The sequence below is a fragment of the Notamacropus eugenii genome, chromosome 1, assembly GCF_028372415.1.
Source record: "Notamacropus eugenii isolate mMacEug1 chromosome 1, mMacEug1.pri_v2, whole genome shotgun sequence".
Classification (NCBI taxonomy): Eukaryota; Metazoa; Chordata; class Mammalia; order Diprotodontia; family Macropodidae; genus Notamacropus; species Notamacropus eugenii.
Window position 1 is genome coordinate 448,968,998 of NC_092872.1, and position 22,507 is coordinate 448,991,504.

The window sequence follows — 22,507 nt, forward strand, 5'->3', positions numbered from 1 at the left end:
ATGAATGATCGGCCACATTTAGCGGGTACCTGTGTGTGCTCTTTAATGAGGCCCCGAGAAAGGCACGCTAATGAAAAGCCAGATACCTACCCTCAAAAAGGGGTGGGGGTGGGGGGGAGCTTATTGGAAACAAGTCTTTATTACCCATTGGCACTTGGTTTTCACAAAGCATCTAAAGGAGAGGCAGATTTTGATATAAATTAAAATCGGCAATGGTAGGGTCAGCCAGTAGCCAGGCCAGGCCACTAGAGGCACGTGTGTGGCTCCTACCACTGGGGACTGACAGACCCCCAGCTTTAGCAGGCCCCACCCCCACCTCAGTTTGGTTCGAATCCACCAACCATCATTTATTTCACTGCCTCATTTGAATATGATGAATACCGTAGTCCTGTATTGTTCACAACAACCAAATAATTGTAGATCCGTGGGCTTCAGGGCCATTAATCACATCTTTCCCTCTACCAATCCACTATAAACATGACATTGAACAATAAAGTACATTAACCTCTGCTTGGGAAAAAACTTTGCTTATTTAAACACCACAAGGTTATTTGTTCTCATTCTATCCCAGGTCTCTTCCATGCCGGGAAGGAGGTTCCATTTCTTCTTGCTGCAGTGGAGGCAGGTTTCACAGGCTGTATCAGCTGGGTCCAAGAGTGTCAGATTCTGGGTGTGAGCCTCAGAGCAGGACTTATAAATGGAGGGGGGCATGCATGTATCTGTCTATCTATCTGTATCTCCATGAGTGTGGGGGAGCACCAGGGGCAGGCCCTATGCGTATGTCTGTCAATGTCTGTGTGTATTTATCTGCTTGTCTGTGTCTCTGGGAGTGTGTGTGCATGTGCCCTTGAGGCAGGCCCCATGTGTGTGTCAGTATTTGAATTTGTTTGAATCTGTGTCTAAATGTGTTTCTCAGAATAGAGGTACCCATGGAAGAACCTGTGGAGGTGTCTGTCTGTCTGTGTCTATCTGTGTCTGTGTATGTGTTTTCAAATCAATGCAGGTATAAAGGTGAGAAAAGGTGAGAAAAGAGTGGAAAAGTGGCCCCTGAAAGACAGGTCTCTGGGGACAGTGAATTTGTCAGAGTATGTAGAAAGGAAGTATGTGTATTTGTGTGTGTGTGTATGTGTGTGTGTGTATGTATGTATGCCCACCAAATGCCCTAGAGGGTAGGACTAGGCTTTGTGTTCATATCTGTGTTTGTGGCAGCCCCCAAAGGAGAATTCTATCCTGTGTATCACTAGGGTGCCTAAACTCTGGGCACAGATGTATCACTGTGTTTGGTGTGTGTGCCTCCCTCCAGTAGAACATAAACTCCTTGAGGGCAACGTCTATTTCCTTATTTTCTAGCATGGTGCCTAAAGCATAGTTAACATTTAATAAATGGTTGCTAATTTGAGTTAAATTGAATTAGGTTGGAAATTGACTAGGCCAAGTTTCAGGGAATATAGGCCTCAGAGTACTATACCCAAAGATATGATTTTAAGGCTTCACCAATTTGGTCGCCATTTTCTGAACTCACTAAAATTCATTTTACTCAATTCAATTAAAATAGCATTTATTAAATATCTAGTGCCTATAAGTCTCAGTATCATGTCATTTCAAGTTGGGCAAGGCTGCTGAGAAGGAACAGTCAGGAGAGTAAATTCAGTTTTTGACTTATATTGAGATCATGATCCACTAAAACTGCCAGATTTTTTTCCACAGAAATTGTTGTCTGGACATATATCTTTCATTCTATATGTGTGCCATTCATTTTTTTTCATCCTACACTTAGCCCTCCTTAATTTCACTTAGTCAATATTTCTCTGGATTCATGTTGTTATCCAATTTGTTACTTATTTCTCCTCATTTCCTATCATTTACAAAGTTAATACTTATGCATCTATGCCTTTATCCATGACATTATAAAATTGTTGAAGAGTGGAAGGTCTAGGACAATCCACTTAGAGACCTCCTTTCATATTTATATTGACCTATTTATCACAACTGTTGGGTTATGGTGATTCAACCAATTATGAATCCACCTATTATTCCTCAGCCTAACTCATTTCTCTCCATGTTGTCAAAATAGAACATGAGGGACTTTGCCTAATACCTTGTTGAAATCAAGGTATACAATGTCTATAACATTTCAGGTCATGAGGACCTTTTTTCAAATATTTCCTCTCACACTTACTCACTGTGTGACCATGAGCAAGTTATTTAATTTTCAGTTTCCTCATCAGTAAAATGAGACTAATACCTGTTCTCTCTGTGTAATATGATTGTTGTGAAGGTCAAATGAATTTATATTTGCACAAATATGTCAGCTGTCACCATTATTTTTCACAATCTCTTTCAAATCCATTCCTTGATGTCTTTACTCATGATCATCACCCTAGGTCAGGCTTTCATCACTTCTAGCCTAGACCATCAAAGAATCATACATCAGAGGAAGAAGGGACCTCGGAGGTGTTTTATTTCCCTCTGATATATTCAACAAGTGGTCATCCAGCCTTTGCTTGAAGATTTCTAATGAGTTGAAATCAGCTATCTCCTAGTAGCCCATTCTGCTTTAGGACTGCTCAGATTATGCAGTTTTTCTTTCTTTCAAACCCAATCTCTGATCTCTCTATTTCTGCACTTTGCCACAAGTTCTGTCCTTTATAGTTAATTATCTTTCTTACATAGTACAGGTCTGCAAATATTTAAAGATATCTATCACATGCCCCTAAATTTTCTCTTCTAAGGACAAACATCCCTAGTTCCTCTAGTTGATGTTCTGAGACATGGTATCATATCAATTCACCATCCTTGTTACCTCCTTCTGAATGTTTTCTGTAAATTCTCTGTATTTCAATTCTTTAATACTTCAGTGGTTTTAGGAGGTCACTGATATAGATAGGTAAGCTATTAATGCTGATGGCAAGTCTTTTCATACCTTTTTATCCTGTACTATTTTTGTCCATGTTTTCTTGTACATTCACCATAAAAGATCTACCCAACATGGTCTTTTTCATATTTCAAGGTATTAGGGGAGCACCTGAGTTATCTAACTATTATCCCTTACATTTGTGTTTTTAAAAGATAGGTTTTATGGCCAGGAACAATTAGTATTATTTTTTGAAAGTACAATGCAATCAAGCAAAACCAATGCAGCTAAAATTAGAACTGAAGTAGGATTAGATATGTAAAGGAATGATTTAAATCTATAAGGTTAAAAACCATCCCTCAAATGACAACTAAATGGCCAAAGGATATGAACAGGCAGGATTGAGAAGAAGGAATCCAAGCTATCAAAAGCCATATAAAAAAATGTTCCATATTACTAATAATTAGAGAAATGTAACTGAAATTCTACTTCATGTCTCACTACAAGATTAGCAAAGTTGATTAAAAAAAGGAAAATGACAAATGTTGGAGAGGCTATGGGAAAAGTCAGTCAATAAGCACTTAACAGCACCTATTACTTTCCCTGACACTGAAAATAGGTACATTGATACATTGTTTGTCAAGTCATGAAGTGGTCTAGCCATTCTGGAAAGCAATTTGTAACTATGACCCCAAAGAGATTTGATTCTGCATATCTTTGACCCAGAGATGCCATTACTAGGCCTTTGTCTCAAAGAGATCAAAGAGAGGGATGGGGATACAAATACAACAAAAGAAACAAACCCCAATTTCAAAGAGATTAGAAGGCAACAGATACAAGTGATGGTGAGGTGATGGAATCAACAGGACTTGGCAAATGATAGGATATGAGGGTGGAAGAGAGGGGAACCCTTGGAGATGATTCTGAAGTTGAGAATTTATATAACTAGAAATATTAAGACAATCTTCACAGCAATGGGGACCTTATGATGAAAGGAAAACTTAGGAGGAAAGCAAATAAGGTCTATCTGAGGAATCTTGAATTTGAAGTGCTTAGGGGACATCCTAGTGAAGATGTCCAACAGTCAGTTGGAGGATTCAGGATGGGAGCTCTTGAGAGAGATACATGGATCAGACAGGCAGATTTGGCAGAAGTGATCCACATCAAGGTGATGGTTCAACTCAATGGAGCTGATGAGATCATTAAAAGTATAGAAAGAAAAGAGAAAAAGAGATCCAGCACAGACCTTCAGGTACTTCGGCGATAGAATGTGAATGATGATCCAGCAAAAGAGACCGAGAAATACCATTTGGAAGGAGAATAAGACTTCCCTTTGCCTTACTTCTTCTTCTATCTAAGCAGCTGTCAAATCTTGTCAGTTCTGTCTCCATAGTATCCCTTACATCTGACCCCCTTACTCACACCATAACTATTCTAGTTCAGGTTTTCACCCCTTCTTGTTCATATTATTGCAGTCACCTCCCAACTGGTCTCTTGCCCTTTCAATTCATTCTCCTCCACACAGGTGTCAAAGTGGTATACTTTGATCACGTCATGCCCTTGCTTACAAAGTTTCATTGTCTCTAAATTCATTGGCCTCTAAATTCAGATAAAAACTGCTCTGTTTGGTTTCCAGTCTACCTTTAAAAAAAAAAGTTTATTTATTTTATTCTGAACTTAAGAAATAAATCAAGCATTTCCATAACATAGCGGAATAGGTAACAAAGCTGATTGAAACTGCAAATCTATTACATACAACTTGCTAGTCGTTTTAAATATATAATAAAGTTATCATGTAATTTTATTTTTTCTTTTTTTTCCTCTAGCCCTTCCCATCCCAGCCCTAGAGATGGCTACAATTAGACACAAATATGATATATGTGTAAAACCATAACATATATATTTCTATTTACCAGTTCTTTCCCTGGATGCAGACAACATTTTCCTTCATATGTTCTTTGTAGTTAACTTGGGTATTTATAATCATCAAAATGACTTAGTCATTCAAAGTTGTTCTTAAAATGATGTTATTGTTACTGTATATAATGTTTTTTGGTTGTGCTCAATTTGTTCTTCATTATTTCATGCAAGTCCATCCATGCAGGCTTTTAATATGTCACTTTCTTTCCCCTCTGCCCCCTACTACTGCAAGCACTCTATTTTCACAGGCAATTTTTATTTGAATCAAAAAGACTTAAGAAGAATAGTAGGGAATTTGGTAGCTCTAGGACGAGGACTGTTCTGGGACTTCATGCAATTGGCACACTGGATGTGCTTTACTTAGATTTTAGCAAAGCATTTGATAAGTATTTCATACTTTTTTTTTTTTGTAGAAACGATGGAGAGAAGTGAACTAGATAACAGTAAAATTCGATGGATTCAGATGAGTTGAATGCTCAAACTCAAAGAGTGGTCATTAAATAGATCAATATAAATTCTGCAGGAGGTCTCCAGCAGAGCGCCCCGGGATTCGTGCTTGGCCCTGTGCTGTTTAACATTTTTATCAATGACTTGGAAAAAAGGGCATAAGTGGCATCCTTATCAAATCTGGAATTGACATACAGCTGGGTAATGATAGCTAGCACATTGCATGAAAGTCAGTATCCAAAGAGATTTAATAAACTAGAACAGTGAGCTGAATCTAAAAAAATGAAATCCAATAGGAATAAATGCAAAGACTTATACTTTGGTTAGGGAAAAAAACAATGTAGCAAAAAGAGGTCTTAGCTGGATGCTATGTGTAGGATGCATGATTACCTAAACAGCACACCACTTTTCCCTGTAACTATCCCATTTGCTCATTGTCTCCTCAGGTTCACACAATGTCTGGGATATGCATATCTCAGAAAGTATTAAAATTATAGAAATTCTCTCCCTAATCCACTCACCCCCTCCTCAGCCTGAGCTGAGAAAAATCTCTTCCTTTTGCTTCACCTCCCCATTTCAATCTTAAACTGTATATACATATATATATATATATATATATATATATATATATATATATATATATATATATATATATATCAGCTAGAACACAAATCATAGTTAATGGCAATATTCTTTAATAGTATCTACATGTGACAAAGATACATAAACATTAAAGGAAGAGAACTTGAAGGTCTTGACACTTGTAGTTGGAGAGGGGAGGCTGAATCTCTTTCTCACCCTCCTCCCATTGGTTGGAGGATAAACTAGAAATGAGTATTCAGAAGGTAAAGGAAAGCAATTTTCCCTGGGCAGAACTCCAGGTAAAGGGGGCAACATAGGCAATATGGAATAGAATCTGATATTCTTATCAGACTTGGTCTGCCAACCCCCTTGGAATGGATCTCTCCCTGCCTTGTTGCATGCTCTGATATACCCCATAGTCTCTCCATGTTCAAGTTGTTTCCACTGTTTTCTGTCAAAGGGGCAGCACCCAATACTCTCTCCTACCACCTCACAGGAGAGACATAGAGAGAGGGTGTGACATAGAGCCCTCCTCTTTCATCTTGATTCTGTAGCTAGTTTGCATCTTGGCTATGTGGTTTCTTGTTGGAATAAATGTCCTGCCAAGGTGAGAATCCCAGATACTTGGGGAACTCTGAATAATGCCTATGAACTAGTATTCCCTTGTCCTCAAGTCTCCATGGCAACATCACTGAACTAAGCATTGCATCAACTTTACAAGTACAATGTTAGAGAGGCATAGTTAGAAATTTCTTTGAAAAAAGTCTAGGAGTTTTTGGTGGACTAAAGGTCCAATATCAGTCATCAATTTGATATGGCAGCCAAAAACATGAATGTGATCTTGGGATGCATTGAGAAAAATAATTTCCAGAAATAAGGAGGTGATAGTCTCTCTTTACTCAACCATAGTCAGGCCATTTCTAGAGTTTTGTATTCCGTTTCTGGGCTACACAGAGTAAGAAGGATATTGATAAACTAGAAAGTTATCTAGAGGAGGGCAGCCAAGATTATGAAGGGCCTTCAGTTCTTTTTATCTGAGAACTGGTTATAGGAAATGGGGTAGTTACCTTAAAGGAAAGAAGATTTGGAGAGCATGTAATCCTACCATCTGAAGGGCTGTCTTTTGGTAGAGCAAATATCCTTTCTTTCTTTACCCCAAAGAGAAAAACTAGCAATAAGCATTCGAAGTTACAAAGAAGTAAATTTAGGCTTTAAGTCAGGAAAAAAGTCCTAATAATTAGCAAACTCAAAATAGAAAGGGTTGCATTGAGAGGTGGCATAGAAGAGGTGGTGTATTGGATTGTAAGCTCCCCATTAGACAATAAGTTTCCTGAGAGCTGGATCTTTCTTTTGTTTTTCTTTGTATCCTCCTAACACTTAGCACAGTGTCTGGAACAAAGTTGGTTCTTAAGAAATGTTTAGGGGTTTTTTTTATTTGTTAATTTATTTATTTTTAGTTTTCAACATTAAGTTCCTTAAGCTTTAAATTTTTCTCCCCATCCCTCCCCAAGACAGCATGCAATCTGATATAGATTCTACACATACATTCCTATTAAACACATTTTCACATTAGGTCATGCTGCATACAAGAATTATAATGAATGGGAGAATTAAGATATGTTTGTCGACATGACTTGAATTGACTGGTGGATTCCTCTTTCTTGAAGGTCATTGAGCAGAGTCTGGAAAGCTACTTCTCAAGAATGCTCTAGTGAGGATGCCTTTGGTATATGGGTTGGAGGTGACAGTGACTGAGTTCCCTTACAATTCTGAAATTCTGTAATCCTGTGATTCATCCACATACAGCAATGTCAGTAGAACTTCAGCAGTCACAAGGGCTCTTCCATTTGCACTCTAATATGTTTCTATTTAATGTCTTCCTTGACTATAATAATCACAGGGTGGTTGATCAGAGTTATCTTCGAAATTGCATCTATCAGGAAGTCTTCTATAACTTTTACATATGCATAAGAGACTCCTTGCTAGAGAACCTTCAAGATAAAGAGATAGATAAGCCATTTATTATCACTTACCATGTGTCAGGTACTATACTAAATTCTGGGGATACAAGTACAAGCAAAGCAAGGCAAAGCTTGCATTCTAATGGGGAAAGACAACACATAAAAGGAATCTGGAAAGAGCAGGGTTCGTTATGTCTTTTGTGGTGTGGGGTAGAGATGGATGGGGAGTGTCTTGGAAGTCTGGTTCTGGGAAAGATGAGGGAAAAGTTCATCTATCAGAGCCCAGCATCCTGGGGCAGAATCCAAGGTTAAGATCGAGTTTTCTGTGCTAAGTCAAATGGATTTGAAAAGATGGAGGTGGGAAGAGATACAATCAACAAATAATAAATACAGCCAGATCTTATATTCACTGCACTTTTCAGTCTAGTGTGACCATAAGAATGTGGTATGCACAGACAATTATTTGCAAAAGCCTGACTATTCCATTTTTACATTTTTGTATGGATTGGTAGTAAATGATATACTGTTTCTTGATTATCTTTTGGGAATAGTAAGATCATCTGTGGTTTTTTTTCTCCATTCATTTGGTATTGTCCCTATTTTAAGACACCTTGTCAAATGATCATTGAATGTGTTCAAGACCACATCAGCCCAATTTCCTAGGTGTATTCCTGGTCTAGTCTAGCTGTTCTTTCTGACTTTATCTTAATCACCATTTCAATTTCCTACTATAACACATTAAGAGTCAGATATTGGGGTCCAAACATGGTGGTTCATTATCATGAATGATGAAAACAGACCATGATAGGAACACTGGCAAACCTTTGGGCATGGCAACCCATAATACAATTCTGCTTGTCTATATCCTTCTTAAAATATGATCCCCATCAGGGAACTCCAGATATAATCTGATAAGAAGAGAGGTAAGTAAGACCCTAACCTCCCTCATTTTGATTGCCATGATTCTAGCTATGAAGCTTAAAATCATATCCACAAGTATTGGTTTCCTAGGATAGAACTATGCACAAAGTGAAGGGTCAATGAACATTTCACTGACTAAATAAACACCCACTAATGTAAAGCACCTACTAGACGGAAGAGAAAGAAATGTCCTTATAGTAAAACTAATAGAACTTAAGAGTTTATAAAGTTCTTTGCATGCATTCTCTCTTTCTAATCTTCACTATCTGATATGGGGTTGGAGTCAGGGACAAGGCATAAGAGGGAAAGAAGTCATGATGCTGTGAGATACAAATGAGATAAATTAGTGAAAGAAGGCTGAAGAGGAGAAAAGTCACTTCTGCAAGTAATGAAATGTTTTTCTCATCACTCTGGTGAAGTAGATACTGTTATTTCCAATTTGGGCCTCAATTTTCTTATCTATGAGCTTTTTTTTCTCATCAAGACCTGGGTTCTAATCCCAGGTCACATTTCTGACTTTAGGCAAATCACTTAACCTCCTTAGGTCTCACTTTCCTCATCTGGGAAAAGAAAGGGTTAAATAGATCACCTCTAAGGTCTCATCCAGCTTAAAATTCATGATCCCATGACTAAATGGCCGCTGAAATCTCTTCTATCTCTAAATCTTTCTAAAAATTTCTAAAAATATAAATTATAGGAGACACAGGAATAGTACATAGAAAATTGATATCAGAGTTCTGAAGACCTGAGTTCAGTTTCTGTCTCTGAAACACACTATATGTGTTGCTCTGGTCAAGTCACTTAATTTATTAGAGCCCCAGGCAACTCTCAGAAAAGTCATTTGTCTTTATTGAAGCAAGGAGTTCCCTCACCAGGAGTTTCCTAACCTAATGAAAACATAACTACTGTAATCAAAATCAAGATGAAGAACATTATTCCCAATGTCCAGATAAGGATATTTCACCAGGAAGGGGAAATATCTTGCCCCAAATCACACAGGGAGTAAGTAACAGAGCCCCAATTGGAGCCCAGGCTTTCTGATTCCAAATTCAGAGTTTTCCTACTATCTACTACTGCCAAATCAATCAGCCAATGCAATGTTTTTAAGACTAAGGGGCAGATAATAGAACAGGGAGATGAATGAATGCAGGGTCAAAAGGAATTGGGAGCTAAAAACATTGGATGCTAAGCTGTGGAGCGTGAGTGTAGACTCTAGACTCTAGACAAGTCCTCTCATTCTCCACCAATGCTATGTCAGGAGCTCTACAGACACCTCATACGGCAACAACTCTGAGAAGTAGCCAACTAGTAAGATGGCAGAATGAGCCCAGGCTTTTGAGTCAGGAGATCTGGATCTCATTACTGTTCTAGCTCTTCTATCAGGGTGACCTTGAGCAAGTCATCTTTCTTTTCTGAGCTTTTGTTTCCTTCTCTGTTAATTGGGGATGATGATTACTGCATTATTGTGAGGATCAAATGAATTAAGAAATACAAAAGGGGTATATAAATGTTATTTCCCCATATTACAAAGGAGGAAACTGAGGTCCATAAAAGGGAAGGGATTACCAACAGGTGGTGATTAATGAATCAGTCTCAGTCTGGAAGGAAGTCTCTAGTGGAATTACCTAAGGGAACTGTCCTTTTCCCCCATTCTGTACAATGTTTTTATAAGCAATTTGGATAAGATATATGTATATGTATGTATGTATGTATGTATGTATGTGTGTGACTTGTTTATTAAATTGACATGGGTAGGAAAATGACAGAGTTGAGACTTCCCATGACTAGATTTAAGGTTTAAGGCTCTTGCAAGCTAGTTCCTTCCTCCTTTTAAAATTATTCAAGACTCATTCACCTAAATCACTATTTTTATCACCTGTTGTTGTTTGGTCATTTTTCAGTCATGCCTGGCTCTTCATGATCCCATCAGGAGTTTTCTTGGCAAAGATACTGGAGTGGTTTGCCATTTACTTCTTTCACTTATTTTACAGAAGAAGAAATTGAGGCAAACAGGGTTAAGTGACTTGCCCAGGGTCACACAGCTAGTAAGTGTTTGAGTTCTGATCTGAACTCAGGTCTTCCTGACTCTGGGCCCAATGCTCTATCCACTGCTCCACCTAGCTGCCATTTTCATCACGTTATTCCCCAAATTAGCTAATTTCATTGGCTCCTACAGTATAAATTATATGTAGCATATGGGAACATTCCCAGCTCACAAGGCAGGTCCCCCAGAGATAACTACTCAAGTTCCAGGTATTCTTTGGAGCCATGTCCTCTAATACATAGTTTACAATCTGCCACTGGTGTCTTTGCCTTTAATAGTGAGCCAGAAGATGCAATAATTCAAAGCAAAGGCATTTAATGAAATAGTAGAGTAAAAAAGTAGGAATAAAACATTTCCCCCATAAACCTGAGGCACACTCTCCCACAGAGAGACATACCATCGGCAGGAAGAGTGGACACATGTAGGAAGCATTCATGGAGAGACACGTAAAGGTAGCACATATGGCAAGGGCTCACATGTGGAGGGGCAGCTCGTGCCCCTGATGTTACAGGGCTGCTGGGGTCTTCTGGAGATGCCGCAGTAATGGTCTTGCTAGACCTGGCTTCCTGCTGCTCTCTGTAGGACTTGCAGTCTCTGCCAAAGGTTGCTCCTCTGGACTCTTCCCCCTGGATGTGAAGTCTCTGCCAGATGCTGCTAGGCATGGCCCCTCTAACCATGTGGCTGGGAAGCTTCTCCCTTTTTCCAGTTTCTAGATTTAACTGAAATCCTTGGTTATAGTGCTATTTTTTTCTTTATAAGACAAGGCTCTGTTTTGCTTTTTTGAATTCAAAAGTCAGAAACGTTTTTTTTCTTTTAGCACTTTAGAACCAGTACTAACCCTGGCAGGTATTGGGGAAGGGGTGGGGAGGGTTAGGGTTAACCTAACCAGGCTAAGTAAGGAATTCAGCCTTTAAATATATGAGAGTGAAGGCAGGTGCCTGGCTTTTCTTTTTCCTTTATGGAGTTAACTATTCTATAGTCTTAAGTATTTCCAAAGGAAATGTTTCTAGGCACTGAGAACTTTAGGGTCTTCTCAGCTAACCAAGGCTGTCAGGCTTAATCTTTTCTCCAGACTAAACGTTCTGATCCAAGGGCTCACTCTGGTTTATGACATTCCCTATGCCTCCTGATTTTAATCTCTGAACCTATGCAATGGCTCTCCAACTAATAACTAAAAGATAGCTTTGGGGTTTCCCAATCATTTCATTCTAAATTTCTTCCATTCTCCCATAAGGATTGGCAGGGGGAAAAAGCCATCAATCCGTGAGCACTTAATTGCCAGTTGTGTGTGCCAGGCTGTGTACTAAATGCTGAAGACACAAAGAAAAGCAAAACACAGTGTCTGCCATTAAAGAGCTCACATTTTATGTATTTTATACAATATATACATATTTATTTATTATGCACATATTTATATTTGTTTATATGTAAATATAAGCATTTAAATATATTTTATGTAAATATGTAGATATGTGTGTATATGTGTATACATACATGTTTGTGTGCATACAGAATAGATAGAAAGTTATGTCGGGGGGGCATCCAGGAAGATCAGGAAGGGCTTCCTACAACAGGTGGGATTTGAGCTCAGTCTTGAAAAAAGCCAGAGAAACTAATTGGTGAAGGTAGGGAAAGAGGGGAACCTTCTAGATATGGAAAATAACGAGCAAAAAGACATAGAGATGGAAGGATTATCGAGGAGACCAGTGTAACTGAATCATAGAGTACATGGAGGGAAGTAAAATGTCGGAAGACCTGGAAAGGTAGGAAGGGACTGGTCCATAAAGCTGGGCCATAAAGGCAAGCAGAGTTTGGGTCATAGCTGACTTAAAGGTTAATAAGGAACCATAAGTTGACTGAGTGGAATGAGGTTGAGGGTGACATGACCACACTCGTATTTCAGGAAAATCACTAATAGTTAAGTAAAGGAAGGATTAGAGGGAGGAAAGACTTGAGGCAGTGAGTCCCATTAATAGATCCCTGTTGTAACATTCAGACACAAGGTGGTGAGGGCTTGAATTGGGGCATGGCAGGATCAAAGGAGAGAAATAAGTACAAATGACAGATGTAACGAAAGTAGAATCGACAGCAAATGGCAACAGGTTGGCTGTATAGGGTAAGTAAGAGTGAGGACATATTGGTTGGAGGTTGAATGACTGATGCCCTTGAAAAGGGAAAACTAGGAAGAGAGGAAGCTTTGGGAAGAAAGATACTATGTTCTATTGTGGTTATGTTAAGCCAGTTATGCCTTTGGGACCTCTAGTTTGAGATGTCCAAAAAGCAACTGATGACGTCATGCTGAAGTTCAAGAGAGAGACTAGAGATGGGTTTATAGAATAGGGAATCATCTGTATTGATGATGGTTGGGCCCATGGGAGCTGATGAGATCACTAGGAGAGATAGGTAAGAGGGAAAAGAGAAGAGGATGCATAATAGAGCCTTGGGATGGGGGGGCACCTACTGTTAGCGGGCACAATATGGATGAAGAACCAGCAGAGAAAACAGAAGGGAAAAGAAAGAGACACAAAGAAGTATTACACAGACAAAAATGACAATGTTTGGCCAAAAAAGCAAAGCTAAGCCCAGAAAGTAAAATAATTTCTTCTCTTATGTGCTTAGCCATATTATTGACCTTTCATATGTTAGATGCAGCCAGAAAAACCTAAAAGCCATTTGACTTCACTCTCCCATCTTTAAAGGCTGAATTCCTTAGCCTGGTACTCAAAGTCCTCCACGACTTGGCTCCAATCTACTTTTCAGCTTTATTTCCCTCTTCATGCACTTTATATTATACTGCTTCTTATCTGGAACACCCACTCATTCAACCCCATTCTCTCATTGATGAGTTCTTTCCAAGGGGTGCACATTTTGGGAAAGGACCCAAGTTGGCCACCCTTCATTTCTCTTTTAGCTCTGATTCTGATTCTCCTAAATTAGCCACCATACCCCAGTGAGATTACCTTGAACCACCCTTTCCCTCCTCTTCTTCTCTCTTTGTTTTTTTTTCCTACTAGAATATAAGCTCCTTGAGGGCAGAGACTATTTCCCTATATCTGTATCTCCAGCACTAAGCACAGTAACTTACACATATTAGTACTTAATTTATTGCCTGTCTACCTAAACTTAGCAACACTGAAATCTGGTTTGAGGTACTGTAGAGAAAATATAGAAGGATATACCCTAGCCCTTCCACATCCACCTAGAAATCAGTGGGAAATGTTTGCTACGAACTGGCTGGAAATACAGAAGCATAGATTTAGAGCTGGAAGAGATCATCTAGTCTAGTTCCTTTATTTCTCAGATGAGAAAACTGAAAATCCAAAGTATTAAATGACTTTCTCAGGCTCCTCTCTCTGTTGGTAAATGTCAGAGGCAGAATTTGAACCCTTCCTGATGCTCAACCAAGGGTGTGCTGGTAAATGTTTAACAACTGGCTCTTTCAGAAAAAAGTGTACCCCAAATACACTTTTCAGTTTAAGCTGCATTGTTAATTCATCCATTCCTTTCTTAAGTCTAGACAATAAACACAACATTAAATCAAGCCCTGATTTGTGGCCTTTGCTGATTTCCAAGGTATAAGTGCACATGCTGAAAATTTGGTTCAATCAGTGTACCCCTGCCAAGTCCAGCATTTTATCCACAACCCCGCCCTGCTGTAACTAAATATATCCTTTCCACAGAGGATTTTCAACAGGGAAAGACTTTAATGAACGTCCAGTACAAGCTCCTAAGTTTACAGATGAAGAAAGTGAGATCCAGAGAAGTTAAGCAACTCACCTAAGGTCAGACAAATTGTAAATTCTGTTGCTGGGATTAAAAATCATGTGACCTTAATCACAAATAGTCTAACTGCTCCATCCATTGTATCATGTCTACCTTCTAACAATCAGGAATCAAGAATGAAGATCCTAAACTTAATGACTGGATCATCCAAATGAAAGATGTCCCCAAAGTGACCCACATATTGATCTATGAACCAGAGGTATGGAAATGGGAGGATGGGGAGGGAGGCTGTGATTTGGGTAAGGATCAGAGGAGGGACAAACAACACTGTGATTGGAGTATATCCCAAACTGACCAGATAGAAGTAGGAAATAGAGGTGCAGATCCCACTTCTGGCATGAAGATGGGATATGGTTGTGATGTGGGACTTCAACAATCCAGACATCTGCTAGAGAGCTCTTTCTCTGCTAAAAGCAAAGCAGCTGACTAATTCTTTTTTAAATGTTTTGTATTGATACATTCTGTTTTGACAGGACACTTACCAACAAACATCCAAACTATCCCAAAAGTATATTCTGCCAAAATAGCTAAGTAAAACTGCCTACTAACATGATTGTGACTGATAGAATACGTCTTTCTCCCCTTTTAAAGTTTACCAATTGTTAGCACAATGGATGTGAACTCTATTTTTAATCATTTGAAAAAATAAGTAATGCCTGGCCTCAGACGTTTGCTGGCTGTGTGACCCAGGTCAAGTCACTTAACTCCAATTGCCTCCAAAATAATGATAATAGTAATAAATGCCTATTTTTACCTTACAGTCATTTCCAGATATAAAACGCCCCCCATCTCCAGCCACCCAGTCACTTTGTTACGCAGAGAAAAACATTTAAGTAAAGTCAAACACAATGACCGCAACTGAAAGGAGATGCAATATTCCATACCCCACCTACCCAAGGAAAAGAGGGAGGTGTGTTTCCCCATCTCTTCCATAAGACCAAGAATGCAGTTATACACAGAATAGAAATTCATTAAAGTGTTGTTTTCACTTCTTTCATTATAATCATTGCATATATTGTTTCCCTGATTCTGCTTACTTCACCATGCATCAAGGTGCACAAATTTCTCTCATTTCCGTGAATTCCTCACATTCATTATTTCTTATGGAGCAATAACATTCTTTTACCTTCCTAGACCACAATTTGTTCAGCTGTTTCCCGACTGGCCTCTGCCCCTTTTATTTCCAGTTATTATTTGTTGTTTGTTTTGGGGTTTTTTCAGGGGGCGGGGGGAGGAGGCAGGGGCTAATACAAAAGTGCTGCTATGAATATTAGGAACACGTGACCTTTTGTCTTTCTCTTTTTGGGGGCTGTATTCTCAGCAATGGGATCACTCGTGATGGAATAGTTTAGTGACTTTTGTCACACAATTCTAAATTGTCTTCTAGAATGGTGGGACTAATTCCCATCTCCAACAGCAGTGTGTTAGTGTACTTGTTACCTTCCTGCAGCCTCTCCAACGTTTGCTATTTCCATCATGTGTGGCTTCTAAACATCATTGCTTTTGACCTGAGTTTTTGTTGTCTCTTACTAGTGTCTTTATTTATATTTTCATAATCATGTTATAGTTTGTTCATGTGACTCTGCTGTCTTCACTCTGCACCACTTCCCTTATTTCTGTGAAATTTTCACGTTCATTATTTTTATGACAAAGTAATATTTTATCGCACTAACATACCAGTTTGTTCAGCTGTTTCTCAAATATTGGACACATTCTTTGTTTCCAACTTTAATTATCACAAATAATACTATTAACATTTTTGTATATATTGCTCCTTAACTTAATCCTGCTAGTGGGTGAAAGGATGTGGACAGTTTAGTATTTTTTTTAATAATTCTATATTGTTCTCCAGAACTGTCAGATCAAGTCAGTAATATCAGTTTTCCCATATACTCCCAACACTGAATCTTCTCATCTCCATAAGGTTTTCTACTTTGATAGGTGTGATATCTCAGAGTTGCTTTAATTCACATTTCTCTATTAGTGATTTTGAACAATTTTTCAGATGGTTGTTACCAGTTTTCATTTCTATTTGTAAAAATTGGTGTTTCATAACTTGATAACTTGCCTTTTGGGGAATGGCTGCTAATCTTATGGAGACATGCCAGTTATCTGTAGATTTTGAGTGTCAGACTTTTATCAGAAACATTTAATACAAATATTTTCTCATTACAGCTACATTAACTCCATTTGCACAAAATCTTTTAAATTAAGTATAACTGAGATTTCATATTTTGTCAGTTGATAAATTTTTGACTTGTCGTACTGATAATTTCATCTGACAGAGGTGGTAGAAGCAAGGAGGAAAACAACTGTGGTGGACCTAATTCTCGCACATAAGGAGGAACCAGCTGCCAAAGCTGAAATGATGGGAATCTGAGGGTGAGGCAAATAATTATAACACTTGCGAGTTTGTGATGAGTAAAGAGGAAAAATCCAGGCACAGTCTACTGCACAACCTAGATTTGGGGAGTATAGATCTCAAAGAGAAAGACAGTCTGATACAGTGATATAGTAGCAAGGAGTATTAGGTTTGGATTTAGAAGATTATTATGTGACCATCTTCATCTCAGCTTCATCATTTGTAAAATGAGGGATTAGAATAGATAACCTAAGTTCATTTTCAATTCTAAATTCTCTGATCCTGTGAGTTAAAAGAAACAATAAGTAGGATTCCCTGGCTTATAAAGTGAAAGTCAACTCTACAGAGATAAGAAGTTCTCAGTGTTGTGCTCTACTGCTGACCTTCAATCTCCTCCAGAGTCACTGCCTGTTACTGATGAGCCATGACGTGGAAGTTTTTCATTGGGGGCAACTGGAAGATGAATGGGGACAAGAAGTGTCTGGGGAAGCTCATCACCTCCATCAATGGGGCCAAGGTGCCTGCCAACACTGAAGTGGTATGTGGAGTCCCTGTTATCCTCCTTGACTTTGCTGTCAGAAATTGGATGCAGGGGGTGGAGCCAAGATGGCGGAGTAGAAACACACAAATACGCTAGCTCTGAACCCACAGCCCATGAAATATCTGTAGAAAAGAGCTGCCAATAAATTCAGGAGCAGGAGAAGCCACAGAAGCGGAGCAGACGTGATTTCTGTTCCAGAGAGCCTAAAAACCTCTCGCAAAAGGTTCTTCGCACTGTGGACGCGGAGCTGAGCCCAGCCCTGCGTTGACTGCCCAGCTCCGAGAGGAACAGATCCCAGCAGGCTTCAGGGACAGAATCTCCAGCAGCTGCACGGGTCCCTCCACCCACAGGTGACAAAGGTTGGTGAGAGGGTCTCTTTGGAGGGTCGAGAGGGGAGTGGGGAGCCCCCATGACTCAGGCCCCCTCGGGAGGCACCAGCGGAGGTGGGAGCAGACCAGGGCTCCCCAAGCAGGCAGGAGCCTGGATCCATTGTTGAAGGTCTCTGCATAAACCCCCTGAGGGAACTGAGCCCATGAGGCGGCCCTGCTGAGCTTGATCTCACACTGAATAGCAGCCCTACCCCTACCCAAAGCCCTGAGGCTGGGAAGCAGCATTTGAGTCTCAGACCCCAAGCGCTGGCTGGGAGGATCTGGAGGCGAGGTGGGGGTGAGGAGAATATTCAGAGGTCAAGTCACTGGCTGGGAAAATGCCCAGAAAAGGGAAAAAAACCAAGACTATAGAGGGTTACTTTCTTGGTGAACAGGTTTCTCCTCCCCTCCTTTCTGATGAGGAAGAGCAGTGCTCACCATCAGGGAAAGACACAGAAGTCAGGGTTTCTGCATCCCAGCCCACTCAATGGGCTCAGACTATGGAAAAGCTCAAAAAGGGCTCAGAAAATTTTGAAAATTATGTTAGAGGACTGGAGGAAAAACTGGGAAGAGCAATCAAAGACATGCAAGCAAAGTATGAATAGCAGATCAGCACCCTGCTAAAGGAGACCCAAAAAAATGCTGAAGAAAATAACACCCTGAAAAATAGGCTAACTCAATTGGCAAAGGAGGTTCAAGAAGCCAATGAGGAGAAGAATGCTTTCAAAAGCAGAATTAGCCAAATGGAAAAGGAGATTCAAAAGCTCACTGAAGAAAAGAGTTCTTTCAAAATTAGAATGGAACAGATGGAGGCTAATGACTTTATGAGAAACCAAGAAATCACAAAACAAAACCAAAAGAATGAAAAAATGGAAGATAATGTGAAATATCTCATTGGAAAAACAACTGACCTGGAAAATAGATCCAGGAGAGACAATTTAAAAACTATGGGCCTACCTGAAAGCCATGGTCAAAAAAAGAGCCTAGACATCATCTTTCATGACATTATCAAGGAAAACTGCCCTGAGATTCTAGAACCAGAGGGCAAAATAAGTATTCAAGGAATCCACAGATCACCACCTGAAAAAGATCCAAAAAGAGAAACTCCTAGGAATATTGTGGCCAAATTCCAGAGTTCCCAGGTCAAGGAGAAAATATTGCAAGCAGCTAGAAAGAAACAATTCAAGTATTGTGGAAATACAATCAGGATAACACAAGATCTAGCAGTTTCTACATAAAGGGATCGAAGGGTATGGAATAGGATATTCCAGAAGTCAAAGGAACTAGGACTAAAACCAAGAATCACCTACCCAGCAAAACTGAGTATAATACTTCAGGGGAAAAATTGATCTTTCAATGAAATAGAGGACTTTCAAGCATTCTTGATGAAAAGACCAGAGCTGAAAAGAAAATGTGACTTTCAAACACAAGAATGAAGAGAAGCATGAAAAGGTAAACAGCAAAGAGAAGTCATAAGGGACTTATAAAAGTTGAACTGTTTACATGGAAAGATAATATTAGTAACTCTTGAAATTATTCAGTATCTGGGTACTGGGTGGGATTACACACACACATGCACACGCACACACACATAGAGACAAAGTGCGCAGAGTGAATTGAATAGGATGGGATCATATCTTAAAAAAAAAATGAAATCAAGCAGTGAGAGAGAAATATATGGGAGGAGAAAGGGAGAAATGGAATAGGGCAAATTATCTCTCATAAAAGAGGCAAGCAAAAGACATTTTTAGTTTGGAGAAAAAGAGGAGAGGTGAGAGAAAAACATGAAGTTTATTCACATCACATTCCACTAAAGGAAGGAATAAAATGCACACTCATTTTGGTATGAAAACCTATCTTACAATACAGGAAAGTGGGGGATAAGGGGATAAACAGGGTGGGGGGGACGATGGAAGGGAGGGCATGGGGGGGAGGGTGCAATTTGAGGTCGACACTCATGGGGAGGGACAGGATCAAAAGAGAGAATAGAAGTAATTGGGGGCAGGATAGGATGGAGGGAAATATAGCTAGTCTTATACAACACGACTATTATGGAAGTCATTTGCAAAACTTTACAGGTGTGACCTATATTGAATTGCTTGCCTTCCAAAGGGAGGGGGTCAGGAGGGAGGGAGGAAAAGACCTTGGAACTCAAAGTTTTAGGAACAACTGTCGAGTACTGTTCTTGCCGCTAGGAAATAAGAAATACAGGTAAAGGGGTATAGAAAGTTATTTGGCCCAACAGGACAGAGGAGAGGATGGAGACAAGGGCAGAGAGGAATGATGGAGGAGAGAGCAGATTGATGATGGGGGCAATTGGAATGCAGTGTTTTGGGGTGGGGGGAGGGGACAAGGGGGGGAGAAAATTTGGAGCCCAAAATTCTGTGAAAATGAATGTTAAAAGTTAAATTAAAAAAAAAGTTAATAATAATAATAATAATAAAAACAAAACAAGAAATTGGATGCAAAAATTGGTGTAGCGGCTCAGAACTGCTACAAAGAGGCCAAGGGTGCATTTACTGAGGAGATCAGCCCTGCTATGATTAAGGACTGTGGGGCCAGCTGGGTGATCCTGGGACACTCTAAAAGGAGACATGTCTTTGGGGAGTCAGATGAGCTTATTGGGCAGAAGGTAGCCCATGCTCTGTCAGAAGGCCTAGGAGTGATTGCCTGTATTTGTGAGAAGTTGGATGACAGGGAAGCTGGAATCACTGAGAAGGCTGTGTTTGACCAGACCCAGGCCATTGCAGATAATGTGAAGGACTGGTGCAAAGTCGTCCTAGCCTATGAACCAGTCTCGGCTATTGATACTGGCAAGACAGCTACACCCCAGCAGGCCCAAGAAGTACATGAGAAGCTTTGATGCTGGCTTAAGACCAACGTCTCAGAACCTGTATCACAATCTACTAGGATCATTTATGGAGACTCTGTGACGGGGGCCAACTGTAAGGATCTGGCAGCCCAGCCTGATGTGGATGGCTTCCTAGTGGGTGGAGTTTCCCTTAAGCCTGAATTCCTGGACATCATCCAAGCCAAAAACTGAGCCCTTCATGTGGCCCTCCAACTCCCTTACATGCAGAACTGGGACAAGACTGCACAAGAATGGTTTACCCCTCCCCCTCCCATGTGATTGTGATGCTGATTCCCCTCCCCCCACAGTCCAATTCAAGATACACCTTCTTCCACTGTGTAGATTGTGTGCCCCAGTTCTCAGCTCCTCAGCCCTTCTTCCAATGGACTAGGCCTTTCTCTATTTACTGTAAATTTGAGGGAAGAAAAAAAAAGTTCTCAAGAAAATAATTCTAATGACACTAACAAAATTATTACAATGAGAAAGAAAAGAAGGACATATCTAAAGAGATCAATCTGATTGTACAGGAAACTAGTAACTCAAATACTAGAAAGCTATGTACAAAAAAAGAACTGGAGACAAGCATCTAGTATGTTGAGTTTCAAAAAAGAGAAGAATCTGGACATTTTGAACTATAGATTAGTAAGCTTGAATTCAATTCTTAGCAAAATTTTACATTATATTATTGTATGGTTTGTGTGCAATTAAAATGGAAGCAGAAACCACAAAGACCCAGCAGGACTTCATCAAGAACAGGTCATTCCAGAAAAACCTCATTTCCTTTTTTTGACAGGTTTACTAGACTGGTAAGTTAGCAGTATGCCATAGGCATGATGTTCTAGTCCAACTGGGATTTCAAGGAACGGAAATACAACTCCATGCTCTATGGTTAACTACCAGGTTTATTGATTACATATAAACCAATGGAGGAATACTTAAATATAAAAAGGATTTGAAGAGACATGAACCATTTCACCACCATCAAAATCTAAATTTTCATTCTAATCATGACTAGGAAAACATATAACAGCCCTAGGAAACTAATCCTGACCAGAACTGTAGGCTGATTCTGAGAGGCCTGAGATAGTTAGGAGTTTCACTGTTTTAATACTTAGTATAAAGGTAGCTGGAGCTATAATTATGTGCCCTAATCTATGATAAGCATATCATAGGCACCTTTGAACATACTGATCATTATCAAGTTAAATAAGGATGAAAATAGGCAGTATAAAAATTCCTCTAGTTTCAGGGGATTTAGACATTCTATCCATTTATGTCTACGTACCTTTCTTCCTTTGCAATCTTCAGAGAAAGACCGAGTCTAACTAATATGTATCATATAGCATGTCTGAAATTCAATATGGCATTTGACAAGATCTCTCACAATACGTTATGTACAGTATGGAGAGATGAGAGAGGATATTTAGGTGGATTTGGAATTGTTTGTACAGCCCAAAGGTTGATAATTAATAGACCAATTCCCAACCTGGAAGGAGGTCTCTTGTGATCCTGGGATCTCTTGGATCCTAGAGATCTGTCCTTAGCTCTGTTCTGTTCAACATCTTTAACCATTGGTTGGGGAAAATGTAAACCTGAGCCACTTATTAAACCTGAAAAAGACATCAAAATGGATAACATAATTAACAAAAATGGGATCCATTAAAATCAGGAGAGGTTAGAATAGATGAATGAAAAAAGCCCTTATTAAGCACTGAGAATGTGCAAAGCACTGTGCTGAGCACTGGAGAAGCACTAGGAGCTCTTGTTCTCATGGGAGTAGACAATATATATAGGAAGTTTCAAGCACAAGTCATATGAAAAGTCCTTGGGGTACAGATGCAAAGTATACAGTAATTAATCTTTTTTCTATTTT

The 22,507-nt window shown here is 39.5% G+C and overlaps 1 pseudogene; it reads left to right on the forward strand.

Annotated features, from left to right (window-relative positions):
- Window positions 1–20,248: 20,248 nt before the first annotated feature.
- LOC140526640 (triosephosphate isomerase-like) lies at window positions 20,249–20,930 on the forward strand (annotated as a pseudogene).
- The last annotated feature ends 1,577 nt before the right edge of the window (window positions 20,931–22,507 follow it).